The sequence below is a fragment of the Panthera tigris genome, chromosome C1 (genome assembly GCF_018350195.1).
Source record: "Panthera tigris isolate Pti1 chromosome C1, P.tigris_Pti1_mat1.1, whole genome shotgun sequence".
Taxonomy (NCBI): domain Eukaryota; kingdom Metazoa; phylum Chordata; class Mammalia; order Carnivora; family Felidae; genus Panthera; species Panthera tigris.
In genome coordinates, this window is record NC_056667.1 from 32,213,902 (window position 1) to 32,236,709 (window position 22,808).

The window sequence follows — 22,808 nt, forward strand, 5'->3', positions numbered from 1 at the left end:
GGAGACACACGGTGTCCGATGCAAAGTCGACTTTGGGTCCACTCTACCCCTCACTTGGAAGATGGCCTGGGCTTGTCACTCCATATACAGAGTTTCCAGATGCAACATGGAGGTGATACCTTCTACCTTGTTAGAATAAGACAGCCTTTGAGGACAGGCCCGGAGCCCAATTCACTTAGAGTCCTATCCAGCTCACTGTTATTGTTATTAGCGTTGCTATAACGACAATCATGAATTAGATTCGGTATCCTGTATATAGAGCAGGATAGCTCAGAGTCTGAGCTGCCTGGCTGAGCTGACCAGGTTAGCTCCAAATAAGATCATTCCATAGATCTTGCATATTAAAGACCCAGAAGTCTGGATCTTTCCATGTATGCCATGGAAAAAGGACATTCTTCTCAAATTAGTCTATTCAGTTCTACATTTCCTTCGTGGCTTTGCTCAAATGTCACCTTATCAGTGAAAACTTCCCTGACAATCCTACAAACGAGGGCCCCCTGGATCCCTCCCCCTGGCATTCTCTAGCTTCCTACCCTGCTTTATTTCCCTCTATGGCTTTTTTTCCATTTGGCATATTACACATTTTGGTGCCCCTTTTGCAATGTATGCCTCCCTCTGCTGGTTTCTAAGCTCCAGGAGAGCACTGACTGCTGTCTGTTTTGACCACTGCTGCAGCTCTGTGCCTAGAACAGTGCCTGACACTTGGTAAGTGTTCAACAGATACTTGGTAAATGAATATCTAAATGCTCAGTTTTGCTCTGCAAACCTCTTGCGTCCCTCCAGGTGACCTGAAAACAAACTCTTCCCAGCCAAACACACTGCTTAACTCAAAGAAAAGGAAAGCTATTGGGGAAGGAGGTGGTTTGAGCCTTTTGGGCCTTCTTTAAGGAAAAAAAAAAAAAAAAAAAGGAGCAATGCCCCTCTTTTAATTTAATTTAATGCCATTAATGTCCCTTCACTTGCCTCCTCTCCGGGAGCAGCTCTGTCAGTTAGAAACCACAGTCTCTTTCTGGCCCAGGGGCTGTGTGCCGGCCTCTCTGCACAATCGATTCCAGCCGAGCCCAGGCTGGAAAAAGCTGGTGAAATCCCCACACCCAGCCAACCTACTCTGCTCCTGTGGCCACTCTGCGCTCCGCTCGCACATCAAAAGCCGACAGGCCTCTCAGAGCAGGAAGAAAGCCAGGGGATCCTGCAGACTGGCCCCAGGGAGGACACTGAGGTCCAGAGAGGGGGAGGGAACTGGCAAATGACACACGGTGACCCAGTGGTGGGTGCAGGACAGAACCCAGGACTCCCGGCTCTGCATCCTGGTCCTGATTCCTCTTGGGCTGGAAACACCTTCCCATGCCCACATTTCACCAAGAAGCACGTGCTTATTTCCTGGACTTCCAATCTGGCCGTCTGCCCCCCTACCCCCACCCCGCCCCCGCCGTGCCCATTCCTGGGCACCTGATGAGTTTGGGCAGCAGTGGGTAGAGGGGACTCTCCAAAAAACAGCAACACACAGGACAGTAGAGCCAAGAGCCAGACGGAAAGGAAATGGGAGTCACATTCGTTGAGAGCCAGATTCTCTATCATCATCTCACCTAACACGCATAGTGCCCTGCAACAAAGGTGTCATAACCACATTATACAGTGAGAAAAAGGAAACAGAGAAGTTAAAAAATGCAGCAAATCACACAGCAAGGACGTGGCAGAGCCAGCAGCAGAGTGGAGTTTCTTCTGGCTCCAAACCCCTCGTGCTCTGCCCGACTGTTCAAGTAGAGACCCTAAAACCTCACACCCCGGAGACAGGCAGGTCCTTCAAACAACAGAATAGTCCTCTGGTAAAGTAGCCAGAACAACCCCATTCTAGAGGCGAGGCAACTGATATCGGGAGAAGAAATGCAACTTGTCTATGGCCACGTGGCTAGTGAATGGTTGGATCTGTGAGACTCTGAGCTTCTTGAGAAGGCAGACTGACTCCTAGGGCTTAGCCCCGGGCTGTGCCCACAGGAGGACACAGTCCACTGTCGGTGAGTAAATGCATGAATGGCAGAGGAGGTTCATGCACCGCCTGCGTTTCCCACAAGCCAGGTGTTTCCCCCCAGCTGCCCTGTTCATTGGCCTCAGCGGCGGGAGAGCAGACTGATGGGGTTGATCACAAGCCTGAACATCAACACTGACCTCCAAACCTCACAGCCCCCTCTCTGAGCCAATGGATCTGTCAGAGGCATGCCGGCCCTGGTCCCCACTCAGCCCCCAATGACGAGGTGTGGGAAGACAGCACAGCTGGTAACTCCTTAGCCCGCAGACCGCCAAGTACGGCCTGCAGTGTGCCAGACTCGAAAGTCTGGTGTTTGGAGCAAATTGGTCCATTTTTACTGAACCCTTCAGTAGCTGATTCACAAATCCTGTCACTGTTTTTATCATTATCATGAATTTTTTACATTCATCACTGAAACTACTGTTTGCTGTTCACCTGCTACAGGCCAGGCACAGATATCTCATAAGATGCCTGACAGGTGGTCTCCTATAATCCATACAGCCACCTCGTAGGTAAGTGTTAGCATTCTCACATTACAGACAAGCAAGCGAGGCTTAGGACAGGTTAAGGAGTGTGGCCAAGGAACATGCTAGAAAGGAGGAGATGCAGACTTGGGTCTGTGGGGCTCTATAGCTCATGTTGTCACCATGCACCTGGTGTGGGCCTGGGTCGAGGGCGTTAGAGCCACAACTAAGGACGCACGGAAACTGGAGGCAGAGGTAGGGCCCGCCAGACTTCCTGGGCACCCAGCTGGCTGGGCTTCTCATCCCCAGGCTGCCCTTCTAGCACAGGGCACTTCTCCACATGCCCACATGCCATTCTGAGAGGCTCTGAATCATCTGGGGGTAGAACTTGGAGCTCTTCTGCTAAAAACCCCTCAGGTGACAGCAAAGGCCGCCCTTGGTTAAGAGCCATGCTCTCGGTCCTCAGGAGGGCATTTTCTCACATCCACACCTTCTTCCAGAGGGTTCCAAAATGTTTCTTATGAAATCCACGGGCTCGTTTACAAAGAATACCGTGCCTCAGAAACGGAGACCTTACAACTCTAGGATGCTCGAGAAAGCAGCAGTAATTCTGATCATCCACAAATGGGGTCGGTCCAACGATGTGTCTTTATTAACCACGACAACTACTCCCAAACAGTGTGGTGTTTACGAAAAGGACTTTAGAGCCCCAAGGCCTGAGTTCGAGTCCTAGGTATGCCCTTTACTAGATGTGCAACCTTAGGCAAACGCGTTCAACAAAATAGCTATTCAGAGTCTACTATGCACCCATCATCCCTGAGCGGGGAAGAGTGAAGATAACAGAAGTGGACCCCAAAAAAGCCACAATCTCTCTTAACTCTGACTTCCTCATTTGTAAAATGGGAGCCAACAGGTACTATGGGCCAGGCCCTGGACATGCAGGTTCTCACTTCATACCCCAGGGCTTCAGGAGGTAGGTTTTCCTGTATCCTGCTGTACAGCTGAGGAAGCAGGGATTCAGGGGCTGGAGGAGTGGCTTGAATGAACCTGCAGTGGTGGTAATGGCAGTGACCAAGCTCTCTGCCCGCTCCACCAGACCCTCCTTCCTAGACCCTACCCCCTCCCGTCCCCCCACCGGCAGATTAGCCCACGGAGTGAGGGGATAACAGGAGACAGGGCTCTGCAGCCGACCAGGAACGACACACACGTATGACATCATGGTTATTAATAATGGAAGCAGCACAAGTAATTCACAATCCTTCCAGATGGACCACCTGAATTGTTGTCAACCTCCTGCAAACAGGGCATCAAATTTTTATTATGGCAGAGTTGGAAGGGGCCTTCGGAGCCCAAGTCTTCCCTCATTTATAGGGGTGGGGGCGGACAAGACGGGAGGGCAGCCCTCTGAGGCGGCAGAGGCAGCCCTGTCCCCAAAGCCCAGCACACACCAAGTTTAGCTCTCGTGACTGAACCATGAAGATCGGACATCTGCCCCCTCCCAGTGGTGCTTGGGGGGGGGGTCAACAACGAACTGCAAGTGTGGCCTCTCCACGGGCCCTCAGCCCAGCTCCTTCACGCTGCAGGGCCTCTGTACCTGCTGTCCTTCTGCTTCAGATACTCTTTCCTCGAATCTTTGCATGCCTGTCACTTCTTCGTCATTCAGATCCCGGGATAGATGTCAACTCCTCACGAGAAGACTCCTTGGGCCCTATCTTTAGCTTCCTCCATTTCTCCCTAACAGTCACACTTTTGTGGTGTGTATCACTATTCAGCGTTATCTTACCATTCATTGTCTCTCTTCCCACTGGAACGTAAGCTCCCGGAACAGAGGATTAAATGGTTTGCATTGCCGTAATCCCTAGAAAGGTGCCTGGGACCCAGCAGGCACTTAGCAAACGTGTTGAGCGAATCCCCCTGGATGCTGGCCTGGGTCGCAGCCATGCCAGCAGCCAGCAGTCATTTGCTCGCTCACTCATTCAATAAATGCTTATTGAACCTCTCCTCTGTGCCAGGCGTTCTGCTAGAAGCTGGGGATTCCAATCAAACAAATGACACGAAGTCCTTGCCCTAACAGAGCTTTGATGGTTGGTTAACACAAACACAGAAGCCAGAGCTGTATCAGTCACATCATGCGTGACCAAATGATAGCTGACCAAGAAGAAGAAGAAGAAGAAGAAGAAGAAGAAGAAGAAGAAGAAGGTGGTGGGGAGATCAGTATGGCAGATGGAAGGAATGAAACAACGCTGGGGAAATGCAAACATTGGACTAGCCCTGCAAGGGCTTCCTATATATGCTCAGTACCCATCTTGGAAAGCAGATGCCAGGCACCCCCACAAGTTCTGGAGATGTGTGGACAAGGGGACATGCCTATGGCTATGAGTGCCTCCTGGCTGCAGCCTGGAGCATAACAGGATGCATGTGTGTGACAGTGTGTGCATAGGAGTGTGTGTGTGTGTGTGTGTGTGTGTGTGTGTGTGTGTGTATAGAAGCAGGTGAGCATGTGCATATGTAGGAGCATGTGTGGATGTGTGGGGCATATGTGTGATCCAGACCGTGAGCATGTCTGTGTGCAGGGAGAGAAGGATTTGTGTTCAGAAATTGATGTGTGAGTATGATGACGCTGATACCATTACTCTTCACCATGGGTTCCACATCTTTTTTATTTTTTTATATTTTATTTATTTATTTTGAGAGAGAGAAAGACAGAGCATGGGAGAGGGAGGAGTAGACAGCGAGGGAGAGAGGGAGAATCCCAAGCAGGCTCTGCACTGCCAGCGCAGAGCCCGACGTGGGGATTGAACCCACGAACTGTGAGATCGTGACCGGAGCCAAAATCAAGAGCCTGATGCTTAACGGACTGAGCCACCCAGGTGCCCTGGGTTCCACATCTTTACGTGCTAAAGTTCCCAAAACAAATGACACACAGTAGCCACCTGATCTTCATTTGGTTCATTCATCAATTACTCATTTAAATCTTTGTATCTGTCAAATATACACTGCAGAGTGCCCACATAAAGTGACAAAACTGGTTCCAGAAGAGACTTACCAACTTCTGGATGTAACTGAATGAATGGGGTGAGGACACCAGGTGAGGAGTCTGGGTTCTCGTCCCTGTTTTACCACTATCTTGGGCCGCTGCTCAGTTGTGTGACCTCAGGTGAGCCACTGAACCTCTCTGAGCTTCTGCCTACTGTTAATTCAAGAAGGCAATTAGACTTTGGCTCTCAAAGTTGATTGCAAATGCAGAATCCCACGCCATCAATGCTGGTAGCCCCAGAAACACTGTTTCCTCAGAGAGCAAGCACGTGTAACTTGAAAAGGGCTGGGGGATCAGCTAGGGAAATGCTTGGCTTGACAACGTTAAACAGGTTCTTTTATTGCAGTACTTCTCAGAACCTTTAATCTGCCAGTGTGGATTGTGATTGGCCAGAAGGGTGACAGAGAGCTTGCAGAATTTGCCAGACGTACTGGATCAGGGAAACCTTTACTCACGGTGCAGCTTTCAGAGCTAATATTCCACAGGACACACTTTGGGGAATCTGTTAGCAGACACACAGGACACTTATTAGTGCCCCCTTTCTTGCAGATGACTGAATAGCAATGGCATTCGATCTCCCTCAATCACAGAGCAGAGCCATGGCAAATACCAGCCCAGAATCATCCAAACCAGGGTAAGTGGCATGTGCACTGGGCTTTCTATTTACCAAACGTTCTCGCTTATATGATCTCAATTCTCCCTGACAACGTTCCTCTGCGGACCCTCATCCCCAGTTTTCAGATGATAAAATTCAGCCTGAAAGAAATTAAAGAATCTGCCCAGAGCCACTAAGTGACGGACTCCTAACTTGACTGGATCAGTTTCCACCGTGTCCTTGATCAAACCGTCAAAGAAAACATTGCATAGTTTATAGATAAGCCATCGCAGCCGCTGCACAGAGCCCCCTGCAAGAAGCGGTGGCTGACACCATCTGCACCTGTTCTGCCCACCGCCACCACTCCTGGAACCCTGCATTGGTTGAGGAGAGGGGAGGGTGCTCAGAGAAATGCCCACGGAGTGGCAGCTGCTCTGGAAACACCCATGCTGTGAGGCCGGGAGTAGCTCCCTGCCAGTCACCACACCCTCCCGACCATGCCAGGTACAGCACCCCCTAGACTGCACCCCCGGTGCCAGGTGCCATTCTGCAAGGGGGGCGGGAAGAGCCAGAGCTACGTTGTTTAACTCACTCCCAATATACCAGAGGAGCACCAGGCTGGTCGGCGGTGACAGTCTGAAACTGCCACCGCCTCCAGGGGGAAGCGTGGCCAGGGCTGCCAAAGCCCTTCAGCAGTCCCCGCCGGTGTGCTGTGTCCCACCGTGAAAGGCAGCGCCGGGCCTGAGAGGCGTGGCGGGGTGAGGGTCTGCCCGGGGCACAGGGGGCTGCGCATGCCGACGGCGAGCGGGGCTGTGCCAGGCGCGGGTGTGCGAGAGAAGTGTGAACGCGGGAACGCTCGTGTCACCCCAGGGCGGTGACAGAAGTAGCGTCTGGGAAACACAGGCGGAGAGCGCGTGCACCAGGCAACCCCGGGCTACGGAGGAGTCCCAGAGGTCCCGGGAGTTGGCACCGGCGCGCCCCTGCACACGCGCCCGCGCCCAGCCCTCTCCCACCGGCGCGGCGCCCACCAGTCCGCCCGCTGCCGGCCCCGGCCGGGGCTGCTCGCCCGCGCGGCCGTGCGGGGCCCCGGGGCGGCCAGGCCGCGGCGGGGCGCGGCGCGCGGGGCGCTCGCTGCTTACCTGCCGGCCGGCCGCGGCTCCGCTGCTCCGGGCTGGGCTGCGCCGGGGCTGCGCTGGGCTGCGCTGGGCTGCGCGCCCGGCCTCCGCGCGGCTCGGCAGCGCCCGCTCGCTCGGCTCCGCCCGGCTCGGCTCCGCCCGGCGGTGCCCCGGGCGCTCGCAGGCGGCCCACGCGGCGCGGGGTGGGCGCGGGGCGGGCTGGCGGGCGGGCGCCGGCGGCGGGCGCGGCTCTGGGCCGCCCCGCGGCCGCTTGGAAGCTCCTTATTTGGGCAGTGATGTCAGGGGAAGTCGCAGGGGCCGGACCACCCACTTCTTTCCATTCACTCCCCAGAGTTTCCTGTCGCCCAGCCCGGGAGACCCCGGCGCCCGCCCGGGGCGCCTCTCCGGCCCGCTCGGCCTCGGCGTGTGCCCGTGGCCCCGCGGTCCGCCGCTCTGGGATCCCCACCCCCTCCCCCCCCCGCGGCCGGGGTCCCGCTGGGCCGGGACGCGGCGGCCCCGCGGCGGCCGCGGAGGGTCTGCGCCTGGGGAATCCCCGGCTCGCGGCGGCCGCGGGAGGGTCTGCGTGGCGGCCGCCTCGGTGACAGGCCGTGTCACTCCGGGCGCCGCCCCTCCCTCCGCGCCCGCCCCGGCTCCCGCGCTGTCATTTCCTCCCGGGCCCTCCGGGGAGGGCAGTCAGGGAAGCCCCGGTCGCCGCCGCCCGGGCCCTGCCGCTTGGCGCCCCGCCTCGGCCGCACCCGGCCGGGCGGGCGTCCATCGTCGTCCCCAAGGTGCGCGCTCCCCTCCTAGCTCCCCCCACCCCCACCCCCGGTGCCAGCCCCGCTCCGGGAAGCCCGCGCCTCCCAAGGCGGGAATACGCCCTACCGAGCACTGGGCGGGGCGGGCCTGGCCAGGGCCTCCCTGGGCTCCGGGCTGGGATGGGGGTAGGGGGCACCCCGGGGCTTCCCAGTGGCCTGACTTTGCCAGAAACTGCCGGATCCCAGGGCTTGGGACCTGAAGCCCACTGGGCCAGGCTTTGGCCAGTCCCCAGCGCACTTGCACGCCCCCACCCCTGCCCCAGGCCCCCACCGGCCTGTTTCCCAAGGGAGCAGAATGGCGAGGGGTGGGGGTACTGGAGACCTAGCCAGGATCTGTATTTGAGCACCCTGAGGCTCAGACAAGTCAGGTGATTTGCTCCCGGTTCAACTCTGCGGAACCAGGGCCGACCCTGGGTTTGGCTGACTCTAGCCTAGCTTCTGCTGGCAGGGAACAGCTTCAGGAGGTTATGGGGACTGGGAGCAAAGTCAGGACTAGAGCCAGGCAACCTCAGTGCCCAGGGTGCCAACTGAGGAAGGCACTCCTCCAGGTCATGAAAGCTTAAGGACCCACAAGGTGACTGACCACTATGCTGACCAGGGAGGGCTTCCTCTGGCTCCAAAGCAACACCCTCAAATTCAAGGCCCTGCCTATCAAAGGGCATGGGTTCTGTCTGATCAGAGGCCACCTGGACCCATAGGACAGGGCTAGTGGCCCTGGGGATTTCTGTGCCTTCTCCATACAACAGCTTCCTGCAGAGGCTCCACCCTCCCTCCAAAGCCAGGTCAGAGCAAGCAGTCCCCTTCCAGACCACCACTTTAATGGAGGGCACCACACTCCTAGGTGCCGGTGGGGGTGGGGCGGCTGCTGGACATGGGCCGCACGCTCACATGCACAGTTGCACACCTGCTGGCCAACTGCCACGCCTCCGCTGTTCTGTTGACCACCACCACCCCAGTGTTCATCTTCCAACAGCTCCCAGGGCCGGATCTCAGCTGTAGTTGGCTCGTCCCCTCTTCCCTGAGCAGGCGTGTAAGGCCCCACTGACCGGCTACATCTCCAGGCCCTCCGTGCCTTTTGCCCAGTGCCCCCTGCTCCCCAACCTGGCACCAGCTTTCACTCCTTGGATCTCTGCACAGACTTCTCTTCTGTCTGAAATGAGGTCTCCAGTCCTCCTGCTGTCCTTCGCGCCCTGAATCGAGCCTGCCCTCCTTGATACAGGTCCCTCCCTTGTTTAGGGCAATTAGGTGGGACAGGGTGCCCCCTGGGTCAGGTCCCTGCCCCTCACGCCACTCCTGCCCTGTCCCCACTGTCCTGCGTACCATTTCTGGTGGGAACAGCTCTTGTGGGAGAAAGTGGACATCTTGTCATCATTCATATGCCCCTAGGAGTGACTTTTTGTCATTCGTGCAAAGGCTCAGATGACAGCCTTGCTCTGGCCCCATGATGCCTTCCCCTAGCTTTGAGGAGTGGCCCTGCCCCATGGGAACCTCCTTGTGGATTCAGTCACCTTCCTGTGCTGCCGTAGTCAGCCCAATGCTTCCTGTCTCTAGAGATGCAGCTGTATCCCCACACTGCAGTCAGCTGGGAGAGATCTCCCCTCTCTCCAGATTGGGAGCTACAAGGAACTTCCTTCTCTCCTGCCAGGACTGACAAGTTGACAAATGCTTGTTAACTGAATGAATGATCTTGGGGGCAAACTGAAAGACAAAAATACAGGGAGGGGCAGAACGATCCAACAGAGAGTTGTGGCTGGGGCTCCAGGGGTCCAGGCTAGGGGCTGGGGTGGAAGGTGGGCTTCCCAGCTAGACTGGATTGGCTGCTTGGGAATCTGGGCCAGGGTTTCACCCCTGGAACGGCTGCCCTGCCGGAGCTCTTTCCTTGAACTGCTTCTTTGTTCCAACTTCCTGTAGCTTGGGATTCGTCTTCCCGCTCCAGACTCATCCTGTGCAGCCCCATCGAGGCAGCCTGGGATGTCCTCATCCCAATCTCCAGACACACCGTTCTGAGCTGGCCTTCACAAAGTGGAGGAGAAGGGATGAAGGAAAGTTGTGCCAGATACAGTCACACTGGATTCCCCCGAACCCTCAAAGATCTTGCTCTCTACCCTGCGAGCCACACAGGCCCCATCCATCCGTGGCCAGCCTCCAGGCCAGGAAATGTCAGCCTGGAAGTCTTCACCCAGCTTCTCCCACAATCAAAGCTACCTCTCCCCACCTTGAGACTCAGCTCCCACCCCAATTTTAGTGCCACTTCTCACCAGAGGCTGGAAGGTCTTCAGGACTCTAGCCTCAGGGCTCAGGGCACCGGATGCTTCAAGGCTAGCAACTGAGCCCAACTCTGCTCTGTGAGCCACCACACTTACTCTGAGGCCCGGGGCACCTGTCCCACCCCGTAGCTGGATGGATCCCCAGGTTAGAAGGCAGGTGGTACCAGGTGCCAGTTCCTTCCTATCAGCCCATCCCCAGCATACAACTGGGCCAGGTCTTGAGAAATTCCCAGCTTGGCCCCTGGGGCCTTCCCACATTCCTTCATTCCTGACAGATGAATCAGGCCCCTTCCCTGTTATGGGAACGTTCGACTCACAAACCTGTGTTCTAGGAGCTCCATCCAAGGATGGACACTGGCGGGTAAATAGATCCTCCCCAGGCATCTTGCTTTTAAATGCTACCTTGCTATTTGCCAAGCCTGGGGAGGGGCGGGGGACACACAAGGTGGGAGATGAGATTCATTCTACTACTTCTTGGGCTAACAATTCAGGGAGGCTGTGGTCCAGGTGTCCCAGGTTAGATCGCTGACTGCTTGTTTCCATGGAAATGCTACACACACACACACACACACACACACACACACACACACACAGGGCTTGGTTCTGCTGTAAAGCCAACATCACACTGTAAAGACTTCCCGGGCTAGAAGAGATTATAGCAGAGGACAGGGGTGGCATCTGATCTGTCATCTAGGAGGCTGTCTCTCTGTGAAATTTTGTTTTCAGCTCCTAACAACCAAATTACAGATACAGTTTGGGAACACACTGTCGTTCCTAAGGAGCCGGGGACTGCCACAGTGTTCTTGGGAAATCTTTCCAGGGAGGGCTGAGCAACCCGCCCTGTAGGCTCTCCAGGTTATTTATGCTTAGGCCTTGCACTTAATTACTGGCCATCCCCTCTCCACCGCCCGTCCCCTGTGGCTATGATTTTCTGGACTCAGATGCTTTGTGTTGTCTTACCACTTGTGCGTGCGCAGTGTTTGTGTGCATTCGTGTGTACATGTGGTGGGTGCTGTCTCGACGGATCAGTTGTACACATGAAACTTCAGTCCTCACTTCTCCCGGAGACTTGCCATCCCTCTTCCGGGACCTAGGGAGACCTAGGTCCCGAGAGACCTAGGGACTCTCACAGCTTATGAAGACCACCTCCCGGGGTCCCAGAAGACTCAGCTCCAACCTCTCTCCCCAGCCTGCGGGCTGAGTTTCCAGCTTCCTGACTCAGTGGGGCATGTACGTCATCCTTGACCTGATGCTGTGGGTAACAGATGGGCCTCAGAGCTACATAGACCTGGGTTCGGATCGCAGCTCTATGCTTTCTCAGGCATATTACACGGTGTTGCTGATTTTGACTTCTTCATCTGCAAGGGCTTCTGTGAAGCTTTGAAAGATACTGCACTGGAGCCCTTGATAGAGTATCTACTACCTACTAGGTGCTCAAAAAATAATAGCAGTGGTTTGTTCCCACATGGTGACCTAGAATCCTTCTCCCATAGGGTTCGCCTTCATTAATGGGGGCCCCCAGCACCCCACGCCTGAAGCCAGAAGTTTTTCTCCATGCCTACTGCCCAGGCCAAGTCACCACCATCTCCCAGGTACAGCAGGCTGCTCCCTGGCCCCATGCCCACCTCGCCTAACAATCCATTCTCCACACAGGTGGAACTCTCTAGGACAAAGTCAGGTGGGTCCTGCCTGGCTAAACTACCCTGTGTATTAACGCCGTTTATAAGTGCGCCTCAGTTTACCTGTCCAAGCCCCCCTCCCCCTGTACCACCCCCATCTGCCCTTTGTTCCCACCATACAGAATCGCTCATTGTTTCTGAACCTGCCACGTGCATTTTGCACATGCAGTTCCCTGTACTGTTCCCCTCACTCATACCTGCTTGGCCAGCTCCCCTTCAGCCTTCCAGGTCAGCTCAGAGGCCACTTCCCTTATGAAGGCCTCCCTGCTCCCCCCCCCCCCCCACCCAGGTGGCATTGGCTGCTTGCTTCTCAGTGAACCTCTAGCACTTGGTACAGACTATCTTGGCATGTGTCCCACTATATGTCGTCATTTTATTCCTCTGTCTGTTTGCGTCTTTAAATTCTGCAGCTCTGTGCACAACCACATCTTAGTGCTAGGAATGTCACAGGTGTTTAGAGCATGCTGAGGACAGACTTCTGCCCCTCTGGCCATCCTATCCAGTAAATGACTATAAGAGGGCAAGCAGCCTCGAGTCCACTGACTAGGTTTCCCCAAATGACAAAAGCATCTTCCTTTCCTACACTTCAGACTGACTCCTTGGCCTTGCCTGAGTCCTGTGTCTGCCTGGTTCTGGCTCTTCACCAGCATATCAGGGGACTCCCGTGGGGTGGGGAGGGTGGGGCCTCTGGTTCCAGGAAATCAGAAGATTAGTCAAGCCACACGCTCCCCTGACAGCTAGAGAACAGGTTTTCCGCAGGCCCAGGGACTGACTTGCAAGATCGTCAATAACAATAAATATTTACTCTGCACATGGCTTTGCACTTGCCAATGGGAGGAACAGCAAGTAGCACACCAACTTCTAAGGTTTGGATTAAGACAGTCTGGGTGCAGGTCCTGACTGACACTTAGTAGCCACTTAACTCCACTGAGCCTCAGTTTTCACAGCTATACGATGGGAGGATGACATGTCTCAGGAAAGGATTGCAGAGATTAAATGAGAGCTGGTGAAATTATAGGAGAAAACGCATTTTCAGTATCAAGAGCAGAAGCTGGCATGTAGTAGGTGCTCAGTAAAGGGGGCCCCACGACCTCCACTCAGGCTCTTTGGGGGAGACTCTGATGCATAAGACTCAATCTTTGACAACAGCTCCTAAAGTGAGGGAAGAGAATTTAATCATAACCCATAAACACAAAGACAAGGCAAACAGTAACAGGTAAGACAAGAGAAAGGGTTTCAGGAGCAGCGAGAGGGGAGAGGGAAATTCTGGGATGGGTTGAAAGCCTTCTCCCCTTGTGACTTTTATCCTATAGTGATTGCTACTGCCCGTGTGGCCGGCCCAGGGCAAGGGGGGGCGGGTGGGCAGTGGGTGGTCGGGAAGAGGTCCCAAAGCAAGATCAGTGAGGCATGTTGGAGCCTGTGCATCGGACAGTCTGGTTCTAGAGAGGGCTTGCACATGTGGAAAATAACTGTGACAGTGAACAGCACAAGTGAGGCAGACCATACCAGAAAGAGACATGGATGTGGGAAGGAGGGAGACCTCTTAGAGCCTCCACCTAACAACAATAAAGAAATCTGGAAATGGGCTTGCTCCAGCCCTGTTCAGGCTCACTCCCCCTGCAGCCTTTCCGACCCCTCAGGGCAGGAGGCGAGACCCCAACCTCCATCCTTCAGTCTTCAAGTCCTCCTGCAAGGTGGGCCTGGCCTGAGCAGGATCACTCCCAAGTTCCCCAAACACAAGATAAACTCTCATGTTCCACACCTTTGCTCATGCTGTTCCTTCTACCTGGAATGCCCTTCCTTTCCCCCCCACCCCACCCATCCCTTCAGCTCCCCTATTAACTTTCCTTAAACTCATCCTATAGGGTCTCCTTCAAGTAGGCTGTTTTTCTTATTTTTCCCCAAGGAACCCACCCCCTCAGTAGAATTAAAAGCCTCCATCTCGGTGTTCCTATAACTTGCCTTGCGTGCATCAGCAGAGCATTTGGCATATTATAATAGGTATTATTTGTGTCTGGCGAACAAATAATAAAGCATTTGTGTCTGATGCCTCCCTATGTTAGGAGAGCTGAGGGTCTGTACTCAGCACCGACCAGTTGCTCAACATACAGAGCACCTGGAGGGCCTTCTCTCATACTTCCCATAGCTGGGGGTTCCCCACTGCTCCCCTAGGAACTCCCGACACTTAACACAGCCATGCTCCCTCCATCCTGGAAACCAGCCCCCTGAGGCCTGTCTCCCGCAGGCCTTCCCGCCGATTTCCCGCAGCCTGCCCCTCAATCCCACCTTCAATCTGACTGGATTAGAATCCCAGCAAGTGTCCTGGGGCACCCGGTGGGGCGCCACTGAGAAAGGGTTGGGTCAGGGGAGCTTGGGAGATGATGCAGTGTCCCCAAGGGTGGCAGGCTGAGCGAGCCAGGGACCTGGGGAGGGAGAGGTGGGCGCGTGGATTTGGCAGCTGGGTCTGAGCTTGGAGACGAAGGACCAACAGCAGGTGAAGGGGGTGGGGAGGAGGGTGTGACGGTTAGTGGTACTTACCACAACGTATGTACCAGAGTATACATATGTGTGTATGTGTCAGAGCGACTGGGGCACAGGATGCTCAGATATTTGGCCAAACCCTTTTCTGGGTGTGTCTGTGAGGGTATTTCTGGATGAGATTAATTCAGATCTGTAGACTGAGCCAAGCACATTGCCCTCCCCCATGTGGGTGGGCCTCATCCAATCCACTGAAGAGCCAAATACAAGAAAAAGGCGAAGTAAGGGGGAGCCCTTCAGTCTGACTTACCAAGCTGGGACATTGGGTTGTTTTTCCAGCCTTTGGTCTCCGACTGAAACGCCAGCTGTTTTTTGAGTTTCGAGCCTGCTGGCTTCCAGCCTGGGACTCGTACCATTGGCTTTACTGGTTCTCAGCCCTTCTTCCTGGTGGTTCTGTTTCAGTAGAGAACCCTGCCTCACACAGAGGGCTAACATCCGAATTGCCTGGACCTCAGGAGGGGCCCACATTCCTTATCCAGAGTCCCATTTGTGCCACAACTCTCCAGACTGAATTTCCCATCTGCTGCCTTCTAGATTTGGCCGCACTCGCCTGAAGACGAACACTAGCTGTCACCCCTCCGTGGGCCCCTAGCACCTAACAGGGGCTCAATAATGCTGATTGAACAAATAAATACTTAACACTTATCTGGGTAGCCCTATATAGTATGGGGCATAATCACACCCTTACCCTGTCATCTCCAAGGCAGCCCCAGTCCTGACAGCGGGGACTCTCCTCTGGAAGGCCTGAGGAAGGATGTTGCCCTGGGCCCAGCTGTCTCTACCTGGCCCCAATACGCGCATTCTGTTAACAGACGTTCAGTGAGTATGTGCTATAGGTCAGGTCCTGTCCTGGAGTCCTAGAGTAGCAGTATGTTAGTGAACAAAATGGACAAAAGCCCCACGGACCTTACATTCTAGAGGGAAGAGACACACAAGAGACAAGAAACAGAATAAATAAGTGAATAGCTAAGTGAATAAATAAGCCGGAAGTATGTGCTGCCGAAAACACGGGAAGAACGGAGTGAGGGGCTCGGGAACACAGGGGTGGGAGGCGGGGCACAGACTTAAATAGGGTGGCTAGAGAGAGCTTGGCCTAGGAGGTGGCATGTGAGCAAGGGCCAGAAGCAGGTGAAGGATGGAGTCGTGCAGATATTGGGGGAGGACCCTTACGGGCAAAGAGAAGAGCCAGAGCAAAGGCCCTGAGGTGAGAACATGTCTTGTGTTACTTGGGGGCCTTGGGGGGCCACTGTGAGAACTGTAGCTTAAGAGAAAGGAACGAAGGCGGTGGCTGTGGGCTTGGCCCCTGAGGCAGGCCTCCAGGATACACAGCTTTCTCGGGGAGCAGGGCCTAGTTTGGGCAAGCAATGAAAGAGTCCAAGGACACCTGAGTGCAGGAGGGAACGGTAGACAGAGAAAAGGCAGGAAGAGATCTTCCTTGATTTCCACCCTCCTCGGCTTCCCCCAGGTGCCCACTAACTTCTCTTGGTCTCATTCCTGGGGGCCTTCTTGCTTCCTGAATTTGGAGTTGGGCTCCAGACCTGCTTGGACCCTCACTGGTGGGGATGCTACTGGACAGGTTATTTAACCTTCTAGGGGAAGCCTTCCATGCCAAAGTCAGAAAGACCCAGCTCTTGAGGCCTGGGTGTGGTGGGGCTTTCAGGGGTTTTGTAGGAGTGAACTGGAGAAAGATCAGGAAAGCACTACAGATAGACTGTAGAGTGCTGGACCCCCGGCTGGCTGTCACATCACAGCACAGCCCCTGCAGGCAGGCAGGGGCCCCACTCTGCCACTGCTACACGACGGCAGGTGTAAGACGCAGATCAGTTCCCACAGCCTAGATGAAGTTGCATTCAGCAGCCTAATTTTAGACTGGGCATCTGCTCTCCCGTCCCAGAGACTCGGCTCTGTCTGGGATTCACTCCGTCTGCAAGTGCCAGAGAAACAAATCCTGTTCTGTGGGTACAGACACTGGTGGTGTCCAGAACAGAGCTGGCCCGTGGGCCCCTGCCACGGGGACGGACCTCGGAGCTGTGCCGCACCAGGAGGACATCTGCATCCCCCTTGCTGGCCTCCCGTCTCACATCCAACAGCCATGGGTTCCTGCGGGTGCCATCTTTCTTTCCACCCTGCCTTCCCACAAAGCTGCTGGATCCAATGTGGGTCGGCCTCAACTGGCGCGGGAGGGCCTCTTGGATTAGGAATGCCCCTCAGCCAGCCCCACGTGCCCAGCCCTCAGCACGGGTCCTGAAGATTCATCCCAGATAAGTAGAGCCCAGGAAGACCAAGCCTAGGAAAGCACACAGGAGGGCCTGCTGTTTACAAGTCTTCCCAGAAAGGCTACTCAGAGCAGGTGCCTTTTGAGTTGGACGTTGAAGCCTGGGTAGGTGTTCTTATCAGTGGAAAAGGCCAGGTCTGGGAGGGCCACCTTCCTTGTCCCCTCCCTCCATGGCCTGCCTGGTCCTGCGGGGTCCTCTTTCGCTTCCCTGGCACACGCAGGGCAGGTACCGAACCCGGGACGCGCTGGGGAGCCACCCCCTCCAGACTCCCACCCGAGCCCTGGGCCCCGCACCCCCTGACATCAGCCATTCACGCCCTCCTGGCCACTATGGTCACTGTTCCATTCTTGCCTCGGTCACCGGTCCCACAGGCAGGATTCCTTTTCACTTCTCTGACTCAACTTCTCCACCTGGTGATGCCCTCTTAAGATTCCTCGAGAATGACCCTACAGTCCACCACAGCCTCTTCCTGCCTTGTCACTGCCCTGTGGTGCACAGGAAGTTTCCCTTTGTGGAAGACGAGTCCTCTGGGCTATGGGCTTTCTACATCTCCTTGCTTAATTCCTCTAACACCCCGCTAAGATGTTTATCCCTTGTCCCTTTCTACAGGTGAGAAATCAAGAGTTTGATCACACAGCCCGGAAGTGGTGGAGCTGGGGGATGGACCCCAGCCTGTCTTTCTTCCTCTCTCTCCAGGCTCCGCCCAGCCCCGAACAGCTGGTGTCCAAGCAGGGGTGGTCAAGGCCTCTGGCCAGTTTTGGTGGGTAGGGGAAACCTGGAGGGGGAGAGAGCCCTCGCTCAATACCTTGACGCCCTAGAGAAAGAAGGAGTTAAAAGCTTATGTAAAGAGATTTGCAAATAGATCCCACAAAACAACATTTGGATGATTTAAGTGTTAAGGAATCAGAACCATATGGATTAAATGTCCCTGACGTTACGTATGGTTTTAAAAATTAGAAGGAAATGTACTGGGAACACATACACATATAAAATATGTAAGGCTAGACCGCGTTTCTCGCTTTGCGGACACGGAGATAACTGAAAAACACGACACAGCATTCACCCAACTTCCCCCCGGCTGGCCCTCCTCCGCCCTCTCCTCCCCAGCCCGTCTTCTCCCCACACCAAACAGGGCTCAGCACCCTCCCTAGGGACCCAGCCTGAGACAGAGACTTCCCAGAACAGCAGGCCTGGTGCTCTAACCACAGGGCAACTGGAGCCAAACAGCTGGGTCAGGAATGGCTGGGGTCTCCCAGAAGCCAGAGGGGTGGTCGCAGGTGGAAGGAGACAGGGGGAAGTGCTGAGAAGCTTCGGGGAGACAGGCATTTCAGGCACAGTGCTTTCTGTTCCTAATTGCTTCTGTTCCTCCCTCAGTTCTTCCGGCAACCTTGGGAGGGAAAGGTTGTCACCCTCACTTCACAGGTGGGGAAACTGAGGCTCGGAAGGGCTGAGTGCTCTGGGTGGCTAGCAGGCAAGGAACCAGACCACAGCCTGGATTTCCTTGTCACTCACTCACCCGGGGCTGCTCTCACTATACTTCACTGCTTGAAGCAAACCTAAAATACGAGCCCGTATCCAGTTTAACTGAGCATAAATAATAATAATAATAATAATAATAACATAAAATAAAAAAATAAAAAGGCTCCGTTAGCTTCTCAAAGTTGAAGGTTTATCTGGCAGGGTGTTTCTGAGGACTCCCTACATACAAGTAAATCAGGTTTGATTGTGACTCTAAATTGCATGTGGCATTGTGTTGGGGGAGGGGGTATATAAATGTTTAGTTTGGGAAAAGTTAAACTATCAGAAATTGCCTGGTCCAATCCTAGTAGGGAAGACAGAAGGTGAGAACGTGCTGGGTTCCAGGGACGTGGGACCTCCCTGACCCCTCACCTAGCCTTGCAGAAGGTAGTGTCACTTGTCATATGCAGAGAAGGAAATCCACATGCACACAGCGCATGGCACATTCCCGGGAGCAAACAGCTGCATTTGGAACCAGGCCCCTCTGACACCAGCCGCCCCACCCCCCATTACCTCCCCAAAGGTGGCCCTGGCTTAACCAGAAGCAGGCTTGTCAGCAGAATTAAATGCCACCCAGATATAAGCTCAGCCCAATGTCAGGAGGACTGGCACCGAGTCTGTCCCCTGCGTCCAGGCCAGGGCCTGACGTTTGTTAAATGATCATTAAACAAATCAATGGGTGGAGGAAGGAGGCGTACCCATTGCTTACGTGTGCCATTGTTTCCCGGACACGAGCAAAGGCCTTCACACTGTTATTTATCCTGGTGACATTATCCTGTCCAATGGGACGCATGCTTACAGCCTCTCTAGGACTCTCAGGACGCTGATTTTGAGGCTGGGATATTCTGAGGACATAGAATTCTCAGGGCAGGAACCAGAGAGGAAAGGAGAAGAAGTCATCGGAATGGGGACAGAGAGGGCGGGAGCTTTCTCCCTGTCCGGTACCCAGGACATCTCCAAAAAGTCTGCGGTGGATCTGATCATTGACGGGTTTCTTATAACGGCCTATTAACTTGTGTGTAGTCTCATCCCGGCCTGGCCTGGCCACAGGCATCAGGATAGAGGCTTTATATTGGGATCAGATCCAGCCCCTTCTCAAGCACCTCTGAGGAGTGCCCTTCCCCACAGCCTTTCTCATGGTCAAATATGTTGGGAAAACACTGATAATTACACAGACCTCTAAGAGACTCCCAGTGGGCGCCCACCGATGAAGAGCCCTGAGGGGCTGGTAAATAAAACAGCTCATCTTTAACACACACGATTGGAACAAAGACACCCTCCCCACCTTCCATGGGTCCCAGCCTCTGTACCCAATTTTGAAGCACACAGAATTCTTGCAGTTCTGGGCATGAGTAGCCTAGGAGACCCTGTGAGACTTCTGTTGGCTTCTCATTTACAGACCCCACCCTCCCATGGGCACCCCAAACAATCTCTACTCTAGCCTTTAATCCAGCTACCCACGGGCTCCAGGCTTTCCCGCTTAAATCTTCTCAATGACTTTCTTCTGCTCTTGAGACAAAGCCCAAATTTCTTTTAGTGGTCTCCATGGCCTCTTTCAGTGGCCCCACCTGCCTCATCTTCCCATCAGTCTATCTGAGGCACAGGGGTATTCTTCCAGCCTCCTTTGCCTCAGGACCTTTGCACATGCCACATCCCTTGCTGGGACTGCTTTTCCTGTACGTCCCCTCCTTACCGAGTCAATGCCTCTCCAAACTTTCTAGTTCACTTTGCACATCACCTCCCCAAGAAAGCTCTCCCTGGCCCCTGATTAAATCTGGATACACACTGTTCATACTCTCTGTATACATTCTGCATACTCTCTGTATACTTGTATACTCTCTCTGTATACTCTATACCTATATACATTCTCTCTATACCACACACTTCATCTTTAGCGCCCCCAAAGTATCAACATTTCTAACTTCTTTTTACCTGTGTAATGTTTTTGTCCGAGGACTAGCTCCCTCACTGAAATACGAGCTCCACAATTAGGGTGACCTGTACGTTTTCCTCACCCTTGAATCCCCACATTCCCCTGCCACAGTAGCTTCTGGCCTGCAGGTTTTTTCCCAGCGCCCCCTGAGAAGCCTGGAGTGAGGCAGAAGAGGGCTGGGAGGATCACTGTGACCCCAATATCGTCCCCGAGCAGCGTGAGGGGGAAAACAGGGGCCGGACTCCAGCTGCAGGCATCTCAGGAATTCACCGGAAGAGCATGGCAAGGTCATGCAATGCCTCTGAGCCTCAGTTTCTGAATCTGTAAGGTTGAAAGGATGTGCCAATATGGGATGACTCACATTTCGATTTCGCTTCGTTTTGGCCAAACCCAACAGTCTACTGGGCCAGGAGTTGTCACGCGGCCTATGTTGGGTCCACCAGAGCAGAGCCCTTCCTTGGGATTCCTCTCTCTCTAACAGCTAGGAGGAAAGGCTGCTTTTCTCTCGGAGGTTACTAGCTGGGATGGGGAAGGCCAGGAGCCACTGGGGGGGCTCGTGGTCCTGAGACACACCCTATAGCTACTGTGTCATGTTGTGCGACAGAAGCCCACAGGAAGCAGGTGAGACCAAGGTCGACACAAAATCGTGCAAAACGAAACACGTGGGAAAACTAAGAGTCTGATGACCTGATGACATTGTATCACTTCCTGTAACTAGCCATGCCTCAAGTCTACCCATCCCTCCATCCCGGGGAAATGAGACCATAAGACAAAACTCAGCCTCTCTTCTCCCCTCCCCCACTCTCTCTTTTTTTTAAAACAGGAAGAATTCGGTTTCTGTCCCTTGCATTTCAAAAAACGTTGCCTGCTACATCCAGGGCCAAAGTCATCCCATAGCACTAAATAAACAATCTCTCGGAAGGACAGTCGTAATGAAAATAAGCATGCACGGGGAGCCCTGCGTTTACTCTAACATGCCTCGTGGTGCCCTCCTATCCAATCCTCGTGACAAGCCAATGATAGAGACGTGCAACAGAGCCATGGAAGATAAGGAACACTAGAATAGGGTGTTAAAGGCCCGAGCTCTAATCTAGGCTCTGCCACACACTAGCTGTGTGACGTTGAGCTGCTTTCTTAACTTCTCTGGGCTTACCTTCCCTCCTGTGGAAAATGTCTCCCTGAAAGGCCACCATGAGGAATCGCAAGACAAAATAAACAAAAGAGCCTCGCAGTGTTCCCGGCTAGGAAAGCCTTAATAACCGTCAGCTAAGCCTGTCCAGTCTAGAAGTCCTTTCTGGAAAGACAGTCTATGGGTCTTATTTGAAAGGATTCATGTTGGCCACGGGCACAAGAGGAGAGGACTGTGTGAGACCTCCCAGCTAGGGTTCAGTATCTGGTTAATACGTGACATTGGCCGTCGTCTGTCAATTCAGCAAGGACAAGAGGTTGGCTGATGGGTTTGCTCCCCCACATGCTGGGCAGTCAGGTGTGTCCACAGGGATGACAGCTCCAGCTGAGCGGTGACAGGTCGCTAAGGCAAGGAGCCAGCTTATGGTTTCCAGATGGGTCTAAGATGCTTCTAGTCTCCCCTGGACCGTGTTGAAAGGATAGGCCGGGACTCCGCAAAGGCTGAACTTGACCTGAGTCTCCATCTAATGGGCTCTGGCTTTCTCGGGGTGAGGGCAGGGCGTGCCCCTCTGTGCCGGACTGCCCGGGAAGTTGGACAGTCTGCGTTGCCTTCCAAAGAGCAATTCTGAAAACTGCTACTCAGAATAAATATTTTGGTTGCGTTCGGCGATGTGGCTGTGGGGGAGATTTCCATTGAGTGTGGTTTGCAAGGCGATTCTCCTCTGTTGTTTACTCGCTGCGATCCCCACAGCCTGTTCCTGGCAGGCATCTGTGTCTGCTACACTCCTGGGCCACTGGGATCCAGATGCTATGCTCCAGGGAGGCTGAGCTGGCGGCCTTTCGTGGGGGCCTGACTGTGACGACGCATTGGGCTGCTGGCCACCAGAGCCCCCCATTCCCCAGCTCTGCCCTGCCCTCCTTAGCCAGGCCCAGCCAAGGCTGGCACTCTCTTAGGAACCTCATTCCCACCAACTAGGGGAAACTGTAATTAGCTGAGCTGCTCTAGGCCAGGGGCTTGGAATTCCTGTGGCCCTAGAGATGTGGCCTTGTCCATTTCCTCTTCCCAGGGTGGCCCCCTGCTCCTGCTCCTCTCCACCCACTCACCTCTTCCCTGGAGCCACAACCACACAGCAGGCACTGTGCAGTCTGAGCGAGACCACTGTCTCCCACCCATCCCCCACCCATCTGAGCCTCCTGTGGAGAGAAACGCCAGCCCCAGGGGCCTGAGCTTACCATGTCTCTCGGTGACAGTGGCTGGGACTACTGCCCCACCCCCTCAAGGCCCTGGATGCCCAGGCTTAGAGCTTGCCCACACTCTGTCAGCCCTCCAGCCAAGAGCCCACCCCCAATCTCAAAGACGAGGTGGGTAGAGGCAGGGGCATCAGGCTTCCGAGCCAGTTCATCCTACTCTCCCCGC

The 22,808-nt window shown here is 54.5% G+C and overlaps 1 protein-coding gene across 2 annotated transcripts in view; it reads right to left on the bottom strand.

Annotated features, from left to right (window-relative positions):
- The window catches only part of HIVEP3 (HIVEP zinc finger 3), a 379,962-nt gene that overhangs the window by 119,263 nt on the left and 237,891 nt on the right, over nucleotides 1-22,808 (bottom strand). Inside the window, exon 1 of one of the 2 annotated variants that reach the window (XM_042996817.1) lies at nucleotides 7,262-7,314. The exons of the other annotated variant lie outside the window; for it this stretch is intronic. The gene's annotated coding sequence lies outside the window, so the exon portion shown is untranslated. Of the gene's footprint in view, nucleotides 1-7,261; nucleotides 7,315-22,808 lie in introns of those variants that run through there. 2 annotated transcript variants of the gene reach the window in all.